The 11,747-nt window shown below is 59.6% G+C and overlaps 1 pseudogene; it reads right to left on the bottom strand.

The window, feature by feature from the left end:
- The window catches only part of LOC120764662 (uncharacterized), a 263,621-nt pseudogene that overhangs the window by 198,875 nt on the left and 52,999 nt on the right, over window positions 1-11,747 (bottom strand).

An 11,747-nucleotide genomic window follows, 5' to 3' on the forward strand; every position in this document is an offset into this window, starting at 1 on the left:
GTGTCTTGGAGGAAGGCGCCACAGCCAAAGTCGATGAGTTTGAGCTGCCCGGTGGCCAGGTCGAGCAGGATGTTCTCGGGCTTGATGTCGCGGTGCAGGACCCCGCAGCTGGTGCAGTGCCGCACGGCCTCCAGCACCTGGCGGAACAGCCCCCGCGCCTCCTCCTCCGGCAGGAACCTCCGCTCCGCCAGGAAACCCGAGAGGTCCTGGCTCCGCTCTGGACGCTCCAGCACCAACAAGAAGCTGTCGGGGAGCTCAACCCACTCCAGGAGCTGAATGACACCAGCGCATCCAGAGGACACCTTGTGCAGCAGCACGACTTCCAGGGGCGCACGGGCGCCGTCGGGCTGCGGGAGGACCACGATGCCGTCAGTGGGGCCGAGGCCGTGCCAGGGCTCCGGGACCCCTCACCCAGCCCCGGATGCTCTGGGCCCCCCGCTCACCCCACGCCCGCTCTCCCCGCACGGCTCCCGGCGGCTCCCACCCTGCCGGGCCCCGGCTCATCCCGGCCCGGCCCGGCCCGGCTTCTGCCGCTGGCCCCGCTCACTCACCAGCTCGCCCCAGTGCTGGATGCGATCCCGCGGCACGCATTTGATGGCCACCTGCGAGCAAAGGGCAGCAGCGGGCTGAGCTCGCCGCCCGCCCCGCCGCGCCCCGGTCTTCTCCTATTCCTCCTCCTCCTCCTCCTCCGCCCGCCGCCGGCCCCGCCGCTCACCGGGGCGCCGTCCGAGAGCCGCGTCCCCGAGCAGACGCTGCCGAAGCCTCCGCGCCCCAGCAGCGAACCCAGGCGGTAGCGCTCCTGCAGGGCCTCCTGCGCCTTCCCTGCGGGCGACACGCGGCCGTCAGCGCTCGGCCCGGGGCCAGACACGGCCCCCGAGCGCCCCCCGAGCGCCCCGGGCCCCGGCGGCTCGGGGCCGGCGGCCGCGCTGCCGAGCGGCGGAGCTCGGGCCGGGGAAGCCGCAGCGGAGGCGGCGGGAGCGGCCGCGCCGCGTGTGTCCTCCGCGGGGCCCGGGAGGCGCCGGGGCCGTGATTCGGGCCGGGCTCGGGGCCGGGGCCGGGCTGGGCACAGGCGCAGCCAAAGGGCGGCGATGCCGCCCCGGCCCCAGGCGCTGATGCCCGGCCAGCAGCGCCGCCGCCAGTACGGCCAGAGCCGGGCGGAGGCGAGGCCGCGGCGGGACGCCCGGGGCCGGGGCCGGGGCCGGGGCAGCCCCGCCCGGGGCCGGGGACGGGCCGGGGGCATGGCCCGGCCCTGCGGGGGGAGAGGGAGAGTTCGGGACGGGGACACCGACAGGGGCTGGGGAGACCGGGAAAGGGACACCGGGAGAGGCTGCGGGACACCGAGACGGAGTGCGGGAATGCGGGAGAGGGAGAGCAGGAACAGGAGAGAGACGGCGAGGGTCGTAGACTCGCTGCCGCCGCTGCCGCCGCTGCAGCTGAAGCCCTGGGGCCGTTTGTCCGCGTGTCCGTTCCACGCTCGAGCCCCGCGCTCCCCGGGGGCAGCCCCTGAGTCTGTCCGAACACGGGAACTTGGCCGTGCTGAGCCCACAGCCAGAGTCCTGCCGCAGGGGCAGCCCCCAGTGCTCCCATGGCTTTTCAGTCCAGAGCAGGTTTGAACAGCTCCAAGAAAAAGGGCAAAAAACCAGTCCAGGGAACTTCTGTGCCCTAGCTAGCTGAAACTAGCTAAAAGCAAAACGATCTCTGTCCTGCAGTGTCTCCAAGCCTCCGCCGAACACCCCGTCCGGAGAAGAATGTGGAGGAGTCAGGCAGTTTTCTCAAAACAAACTCCGCGCTTCTCCTTGCTCTTAGAACCAGTCTGAAAGGCACAGAACTCAATATACAGCACAAACAGGACAGACGACTGGAGATACAGGCATCATAAAGTCACCCTAGGACGGAGATGAAATCCAAAGAAATGGGAGTCAAAATCGAAAAAAAACCAACCTGAAATGTAAAAAATTGGGTCCAAATGGAAAAAAATGGTGACAGAATCGAAAAAAATGGGGTCAAAGTGTAAAAATACTAACACAAAATGCAAAAAATGGGGTCAAAATGAAAAAAAAAGGAGAGGGGATTTTTGAGGTTTCCTGACAGTTTGGGTTTTTTTCCAGCTTTGTACCCAGGGTCTCTCTGCAGACATTGCACCTGGAGCTGTCCCAAATCAACCCCAAATCAACCCAAAATAAATCCCAAATCAACCCCCAAAAAATCCCAAATAAATCCAAATCAACCCCAAATCAACCCCAGATAAATCCACATAACCCCCAAATCAACCCCAAAATAAATCTCAAATAAACCCCAAATAAACCCAAAATCAACCCCAGATCAACCCCAAACAAATCCCAAACAAGCCTCAAATAAACCCCAAAGAAATCCAAAATAAATCCAAACTCTACCCCAAATAAACCCCAAATAAATCCAAACTAACCCCAAATACATCCCAGATAAATCCAAATAAACCCCAAATTAACCCCAAATAAAGCCCAAACAAACCCCAAATCAATCCCAAATTAACCCCAAATAAATCCCAAATAAACCCCAAATAAATCCCAGATCTACTGTCCAACCAGGGGTTTTGGGGTTTCCTGAGAGGTTTTTGTGTTTCCTCAGGGGTTTTTGAGGTTTTTCCCAGCTTTCTACCTAGGGTCTCTCTGCAGACATAGCACCTGGAACTGACCCAAATAAACCCAAAAGCGACCCAAAATCAACCCCACGGCGCCCCCGGGGCTGGAGTGGGGTTTTTTGGTGATTTTTTTTGTTTTGTTTTGGTTTGGTTTTTTTTGTTGTTGTTGTTTTGTTTTGTTTTTGTTTTTTGTTTGTTTGTGGGGTTTTTTGGGTGGGTGGGGCTGTTTGGGGTCAGGGGGGTTTCACCCCAAAGTTTGGGAAATAGAAGGGGGGGTTTGATCCTAAAATTTGGGAGTTTGGGGGTTTTGATCACAGAATTTGGGATTTGGGGTGATTTAACCCCAAAATTTGGGATTTGGGGATGTTTCACGCCTCAGGATTTGGGATTGGGGGGGTTACACCAAACTTTGGGAATTGGGATGTTTGACACTCCAGGGTTTGGGATTTGGGGTATTTGACCCCGGAATTTGGGTTTTGGGGCAGTTTAAGCCCAAAATTTGGGAACTGGGGGTGTTTGACACCCCGGGGTTTGGGGGGGTTGACCGCAGAATTTGGGATCTGGAGGAGTTTAACCCCAAACTTTGGGAATTGGGGTTGTTTGACACCCCAGGGTTTGGGATTTGGGTGGTTTAACCCCAAACTTCAGGATCGGGGTGGTTGGACACCCCAAATGTTCTAAATCCCAGGATTTGGGGATGGGAGGGTTTTAACCCACAAATTTGGGGGTTGAGGGTGTTTGACACCCCAGGGTTTGGGATTTGGGGGGATTGATCCTAAAATTTGGGTTTGGGGGCAAGGGGGAGGCTGAACACCCCTGAGTGTGGGTTTGGGGTGTTTGATCCCTCCCAGGATGAGGTCAGGGGGGTTGACCCCTGGATTTGGGATGTTCGATCCCCCAGATCTGGAATGCTTGATCGCCCCCAGGATTTGGGGTGTTTGACCCCAGGATTTGGGGTGTTTGATCCCAGATTTGGGGTGTTTGACCCCCAGGATTTGACTCCTCTGGGTTTGGAGTTGAGATCGGAGCCATTCCCTGGAAACAACGGAGGGAACGGGATCGGGAATGGGAAAAGGAATGGGAAAGGGAATGGGATCGAGAATGGGAAAGGGAATGGGATCGGGAATGGGAAAGGGAATGGGATCGGGAATGGGAGCAGGAATGGGAATGAGATCGGGAACAGGACTGAGAACAGGAATGGGATTGGGAAAGGGAATGGGATTGGGAATGGGAACGGGATCTGGATCAGGAATGGGATCGGAACGGGAATGGGATCCGAAATGAGAAAGGGATCGGGAATGGGAATGGAATAGGGATCGGTGAGAGACCGGCCCCAAAAAGGGACCCCGCCCCCAGGGAGAGACCCCTCCACAAAATCCCATCCCCTCCCATTCCCTTTTCTCCCTTTTTTCCCATTTTTGGGCGGCTTCTGCCGCTTTCAGCCCATTTTGGGGGTTCCCCGAGGGCCACGGGGGGATCGGAACCCCCAAATCCGGGGGGCTCCTGGTCCCCGGGGCATCCCGCCCCACCCCTAAACGGAGCCTGGCCAATCAGAGCGCGCGGCGCTGATGACGAACACAGGTGCAGGCCAGAAATCCAATGCTCTGGCCCCGCCCACCGATTTCCAGCCAATCAGCGCCCAGCGGGACTCTGACTCCCAGTTGCTGGGCAGAGCCCAGAGCCTCTCACCTCACCAGCCAATCAGAGCCCGCCTGGCGCAGTTTCCAGCCAATCAGAGCTTTCCCCGCTGATGACTCCTCAGTTGCCAGGCAGAGCCGCAGCGCCCCGCGCTCCCCGGGAGCGGAATTTGGGGAGGCGGAGGTGACCCTGGGGGCCGGGCTGGTGGCACTGGTGGCACTGGGAGCCCCCAAAATAAACGAAAGGGGCGTGGGGAGGGGCCTGGAAACCCCAAAACCACGCACGGGGGAGGGGATTGGGATTGGGGGAACGATGGGGAAGAGGTGGAAGGAAGAGGGAAAAGAGGGGGATGGGACCCCCAAATTGAGCTGGGAGGGGGCTGGGACTGAGTCGTTGAAAACCGATATAATCACGGACACAGACCCTCTAACTAATTAAAGTTAGACAGTGGTGTGTTTATTCACCGGCGGGCGGCACGGGAGTCATCTCCGAAAGGCGTGGCCGCCCCGAACAAGGCTCTTTGCTCTCTATTTATTTTCCAAGATCTTACATACAATACATATGCATAACCCCAGCACCTCCCATCCCCGCTCTGTACTAAAATGAGGCTTTAGTCCTTCACACGTGCGCAGTTCTTCTCTTGAATTGGGTCGGTGGTCTCGAATTGGGTCAGTGGTCTCAAAGGATGAAGTCAGGAGAGTCTTCATCAGGTCTCTGTGACCCTCTGGCACGATCCAAGGTCCCCTGCTTGGTGATTGATTGATTGATACCAAGTCCAGGTGCTGGCCATTGTTCTTACTGGTTTCAATCTGTTCTTATGACGGATCACTTACTCCACTTTTTCTATAAAAAAGCTCATAATAAAACAGCTAGCTCTAGCTTGGGCATCTAATAATCATTAACCTACCATTTACTAATCTAACTTACATCTTGATCAATATAAATTGCTTCTAACCCTTAGCTAAAATTTAAACTCTTTAAAATCATGTTTCAGGGGGCCATGGCTGGAGGAAGGGGTGACTGGGAGAGCTGCGAGGGCTGGGAAGGGGGTTTGGGAGTTCCAGGATTGAGAAAAGGGGGCTCTGGGGGTGGGAGAGGCGGGATGGCCGGGAAAGGGGTGCGGGGGTTGTTGGTGCCGGATAAGGGGGTGCAGAGCGGAACCCGTGCCCGGGAATGGGCGTTCCGGGGGATGGCGGCGGCCAGGAATGGGGCTTGAGGGGCTCCTGGGTGCTCCGGGACGGGCGATCACAGAGGGCCGGTGCCGGGGGTCCCCCTCAGCTGTGGCCGCCCTCCCCTGGTCCCTCAGGAGCGCCCCCAGCCGCAGCCCCGGAGCCATGGCGCTGCTCCGCTGCGGCCCCGCCCACAGCCCCGGCCCCGCCCCCAGAGCCGGCTCCGGCCCCGCCATTGGCGCCGCCAGGGGCCGCTGGAGGCTGCAGTGACGTCACCGCGGGCCGGGCAGATCCCGGCGGCGCAGCGCGGGGCCGGCGGAAGCCAAAGTGCCCGAGGGAGCGCGGGGGGAGCGCGCGGCGGAATTCCCGGCGATTCCCCTGCATCCCCTGCTGCCAGCCCCCGGGACCCTCCTCGCCCGCGCCCTGCGGGACCCCCGCGCCGGGCTGTGCCCGACTCCCGGGCCCTGCGCTCAAACTCTGCCTGGAAGCCGCTGGCTTCGGCCCGAAGCGGGGGGAGCCCCGCGATCCGCGGATCCATTTTTCCCTGCGGCTGCGGGTCCCAGCCCCGGCGGAGCAGGACTGGGCGCTGGCGCTGCGATCCCTGATTCCCAGTCTCCTGCTCTGGCTCTCTCGTGTTCTCTCCCTTTCCTTTGGGTGATCGTGAATCCCAGGGCGGCTGGAGAGCCCCGTGCGCAGTTCGGGTTTCCCAGGAAAGGGAGGCCTGGGGGTGAGGTGCCCCGGGAATGGGGGTGCGGGGGTCCCCGGGGTGACGGAAACAGGGGATCCGGGGGCTGGGAGAGGAGGATCCCCGGGAAAGGGGGTGCAGGGCGGTGTCGGTGCAGGATACGGGGGTGCGGGGGGGTCCCAGAGCTGGGGCAGGAGATGCGGGGGGGTCGCAGTGCCCAGGAACGGGGATTCCAGGGGGTGCCAGGGGGGACATGGGGGAGTCACACGCGCCCCGAGGGGGGGACACGACCCCCGGGGACCCCCCCTCACCTTCTCCCGCAGCGGAGGCCGAGCCCCAGCCCAGGCAGACGAAGCCCAAGACGAAGCCCCCGAGCCCCAGCAGCATCTTGGGGGGGGCGTCCGGCGGCAGCTCCGGGGCCGGGAGGGGCAGGATCCGGGAAAGGGCGGCGGCTGCCGGGAAGGGACCGGGATGGACTGGGACAGGCTGGGATGGACCGGGACACCGGCATACACTGGGATACACCGGGCCCAGGACTGGGACCCACTGGGAGCAGGTTCAGAGCACACTGGGATCCAGCAGGACCGGAACTGGGGCAACAGGCATCCTAGTGGAAGCAACTGGGATATACTGGGAGTGACTGAGAGTGACTGGGATCATACTGGTGGAAACTGGGACCTTACTGGGCCAAGGGACTGTGACTGGGAATGACTATGACTATGCTGACGGCAACTGGGACCATGCTGGGAATGTCTGTAACCATACTGGGGTGACTGGGAACACACTGAGAGTGGCTGGGAGTGGCTGAGTCTACACTGGGGACAACTGGGATTGACTGGGACCATGCTGGGGAGACTGGGATCATACTGGACTCATAGTGGGATCATCCATGGAATGACTGGGTTTATGGTAGGGGCAACTGAGAGCAACTGGGATATACAGGGAGTGACTGGAATCATGCTGGAGTTGACTGGGAGTCACTATGAGCACCTGGAATCATGTTGGAAGCTACTGGGAACAACAGGGAGCGAGTGGAAGCACATTTGGGGCAGCTGGGATATACTGGGAGAGACTGGGAGTGACTGGGATAGTACTGGGAGTGACTGGAACCACACTGGGTGATGGGGAGCAACTGGGACCATGCTGGGAGCAAATGGCATCGTACTGAGAGTGACTGGGTTCATACTGGAATCATCCTGGGAAGGACTGGAGCCAGAGCAGCAGTGACTGAGATGATACTGGGGGTGACTGGAACCATGCTGGGAGTGAATGGGAACACCTGGAACCGTGCTGGGATTATAGTGGGATCACACTGGGAGTGACTGGGACTGTACTTTGGGCAACTGCCAGAGACTGGGATCATGCTGGAGGGAACTGGGAGTTACTGGGAAAGACTGGGATCATTCTCAGGTAACTAGAGCCTTACTGGGGCAACTGGGAGTGACTGGGAATGACTATGAGCATGCTGAGGGCAACTGGGATATACTGGGAGGGTCTGGAACCATACTGGGGGGACTGGAACAACACTGGGAACAGCCAAGACCATGCTGGGAATGACTGGGACCACGCCGCAGGAAACTGGGAGTGACTGGATCTACACTGGGGGCAACTGGGCATGACTGGGATCATGCTGAGAGGGACTGGGACTATTCCAGCGGAAACTGGGATGGTACTGGGAGCAACTGGGAACAACTGGAACTATGCTGGGGCAACTGAGATCATACTGGGATAACTGTGGGAACAGCTTGGTCCATGCTGGGGAGAACTGGGATCACTCTGAAGGTGATGAAAATCATACTGGGACTGACTGGGAGTGGTTGTGAGCAACTGGAATCATGCTGAAAGAAACTCAGAGGAGGTGGGAGTGACTGGGAGCATGCTGGGGGTGACTGGGATGTACTGGGAGAGACAGGGAGTCACTGGGATCATACTGGAGGCTACTGGGGTCATGCTGGCATTGAAATGGAGCAACTGGGAATCACACTGGGAGCCACTGGTATTGCACTGGGAGTGACTGGAATTAGGATGCAAGTGACTGGCATCACACTGGGAGTGACTACAATCATACTGGGATTAGAGTGGGTGTCAATGGACCCTGAGTGGGGGTTACTGGGATTAGAGTGGATGTCAATGGACCCTGACTGGGAGCTACTGGGAGCTGCCAGGCTCATGCTGGCAGCCAAGTGGGGACACACGGGGAGGAACTGGGAGCAGCTGGGATAAAACTGGGGACAAGGGAACAACACTGAGGTAACTGGGAGTGCCTGGGAATGACTATGAGAATGTCCAGGGACACTGGGATATACTGGGAGTTTCTGAGACCACAGGGGTGGTGACTGGGATGAAACTGGGAGAGACTGGCTATGTGCTGGGGGCAACTGGGACCATGCTGGGGGACACTGGGAGCAAGTGGGAGTGCCTGGGGCCCTGCTGGGAGAGACTGGGATCATACTGGCAGTGCCTAGGACTATGCTAGGGGCAACTGGGAGAACTGGGAACACACTGGACAAAAGTGGGAGGAACTGGGAGCAACTGGGACCATGCTGGGGGCAAATTGCATCATAATAGGGACTGACCGGGAGTGACTGGGCTCATACTGGGAGCAGCCACTTCCAGCACCAAGACCCCCAAACCCCTTTCCCGGCCATCCCACCCCTCCAGCCCCAGCAGCCCCTGCCGGGGTCCCGGCAATCCCAGGGCTGCCCCCGTCTCTTGGGCCCCCTGCTTTGCGGTTCTGGGGCTCTCCTTTGTCCAGGGTCCCACTCAGGGAAGCCGCAGCTCTCCCGGGGCTCCCCAAACCCGGTGTCCCCCCGCCGGTCCCGGGCTCCCCACGTGGCCCCGGCAGAGCTCGGAGGGCCCGGCCCGGGAAGCCCAACCCCCACCGCGGGGGGACCCGCATCCCCCCGGCCCCCACCGGGGCTCTGCTGCCACCGGGACCCCCCAAAAACACATCCTGGGGAACCCCTGAGGTCCATCCGAGGGGCATCTGCGGCTCGGATTTGGAGCCCTGCAAGCTCCAAACATCCACCCCCTAAAACCCCAAACCCAGGGACCCCCCGGGATATTTGGGTCCTCGTCCGCAATGGATGGGGGCTGGGTTGTTTCTGTTCCGGCTTCCCTCAGTGTGGGCTGGAGGTGATCTCCACAGAGCGGAGTTTCTGCTGGGGTCTCCGCAGCGCCCCTTGTTGCTCTTGGCTCGGATCAAGGTTTTCTGTGGTGATAATGGGAGGCAGGTCATGTCCATCCTCCTCCCCTTCTGGGGGGTGCCCTGATGGTCTCCATCCGTGCTCAGCTGGGTGCTGGGCTGGAGGTGGTCTCTGTGGAGCGGAGTCTCTGCTGGGGTCTCTGCAGCCCTCGTTGCTGGGCGGAAAGCGCGGAGCGGTGGGGAGAGGAGAGGAGAGGGAGAGGGAGAGGGAGAGGGAGAGGGAGAGGGAGAGGGAGAGGGAGAGGAGAGGAGAGGAGAGGAGAGGAGAGGAGAGGAGAGGAGAGGAGAGGAGAGGAGAGGAGAGGAGAGGAGCTGAACGCGGTTCCGCCCGCTCCGTTCCGCCGCTGCCGCCGCCACTTTCCCAGCCCCGTGTAAGCCCCGCCTCCCTTGACGACAGCCAATGGGCGTCCAGGAACAGCCTGAGGGGCGGAGCAAGCGGCGTTCCACCGTGTGAACCAACAGACAGGGGGCGTGACCAGAACACAACCGAGCGATCTGATTGGTCGGGAGGCGGAGGGTTCTAAAAGGGGCGGGGCTCGGGCCCGGGCTCACCCCGGGATTTTGGGAGCAGCTCCAGGTGTCCCCAGTCCCTCTCCAGCTCTCCTGGAGCCCCTTCACGCCCTGCAAGGGGCTCTGAGCTCTCCCTGCATCCTTCCCTTCTCCAGGGGAACATTCCCAGCTCTCCCAGCCCGGCTCCAGAGGGGCTCCAGTTCCTCTGGGCTCGCCCCAGCAGCTCCCATCCTGCAGCTGGGCTCTCACCTGAGCGGGGCCCAGGGGCAGAATCCCCCCGCAGCCGCTGCCCACGCTGGGGCTCAGCCCAGGGCACCTTTGGCCTCATGTCCAGCCTCTCACCCACCCGCACGGTGCCCATGGCGGGAGCTGTGCAGGTGACATCATTGACACCAAATAAACCATCTCGCCCTGTTTCTTTTATTTTTTAACTCGGTCCTGGTCACTCTCAGTTATCATTTTTGAGAATCGCATTTCTTTGGCAAGGCGAGGGCTGGCAGAGCCGTGCAGGTGCAAACAAAAAAGGATGAAAACCCACAGAAATCAGCCGTGGGAAAAGGGTTCCAGCAACTTTGTGATGCTTTGGGGGAATTTCAGCCTTTGGCACTGGTTACAGGTGCATCTAGGGCGGCTCAATTATGCTGGGCTGGGGTCTCTGGGGGTCCCAGCCCCATCCCAGGGGTGCCCAGGCAGCTCCCTCAGCATTCCTGTCGGGATAGCTGCTCTGGAGCAGGGCAATCCCCTCCTGGCTGGAGAATTCACTGAGGACAGGGACAGGAGCTTGGGAAGGGGCTTCAAAGTCAGGAAAGTGGGCAAATGGGTGGATCCTCAGAAGTTCAGAATCGTCCCACCCTGGAGAGGGAATCCTCCAGGATTTTGGGGTTCTCTGGGGCTGTTTCCCTTGGAAACATGGAATTCTATGGAATTCTATGGCATCTGTTGTCATGCTGGTGTCAGAGGAGCTCACAGCCCCAGCCAGGCGAGCGCATTTCTGCCTGGCTGCTGCCTTTGGACACGGCTGGACGGGGCTTGGAGCACCCCGGGACAGTGGCAGGTGTCCCTGCCACGGCAGGGCTGGCACTGGCTGGGCTTTAAGGTCCCTTCTGTAAGAGTCGCTCTGAAGTTCCCCTCATTTGCCTCACGATCACTGCGAGGACCCCGAGGACCCCACTGCAGTTCTGGCCTGCTCGAGGTGGATGCTTGCCAATCGTCTGCAGGTGCATTTTCCTGTGTCACCACGCCACGGTACACTGGCTTTGAGCAGTGTAATGGCAGTTTCTGTGCCTGAAGATTGCACCCGCTTCACGCTCCCTGCTTCACGACAATAGCCTATGAATTTCCCCACCTCTTGGCCAAGTGAACTTTCTGGGGTAACTCTGGTGGTCCCCCACAGAAAATCCCTCATCTGCTTCACAGCCACTGTGACAGACGGAGATCGAAGCCCCCTCCCAAGGACTGAGACTGAGACCTCTGTACGAAGCCCCTCCCAAGGACTGAGACACGAGACCCGTATAACCCCAGTACGGGGGTGGGGCTGACTTAACCAAAGTGAGATGTTTGCCTGCAGGTGTGGTCCTTGGACCAAGAAGACAATGGCTCTCACTTACTGCTGAGAACATGGACTACCTGTTCCCCCTTGGTGGCTTCAATAGACTTATTACTTGTTCCTCCATGATGAAGGACCATAATAAAAACCCCTGAGTTAACCAGAGATTATGAGAGACCCTCCCCGACATGTGGATCCATCGCCCGGACCATGAGGACTTCATCTCCACCTTTGGTAGCTATATCCCCCCTTTCCTCTCTCGCTTTCTCTATCTCTCGCTCTCTTAATCCCTCTATCGCATTTGCTGTGGTCAATCAATAAAAGGTGCATTTGTTTTGATTAATACTGAAATCCCCTGTGTTGTGTTTTGCACT

This window comes from Hirundo rustica, chromosome 34, assembly GCF_015227805.2.
Source record: "Hirundo rustica isolate bHirRus1 chromosome 34, bHirRus1.pri.v3, whole genome shotgun sequence".
Classification (NCBI taxonomy): Eukaryota; Metazoa; Chordata; class Aves; order Passeriformes; family Hirundinidae; genus Hirundo; species Hirundo rustica.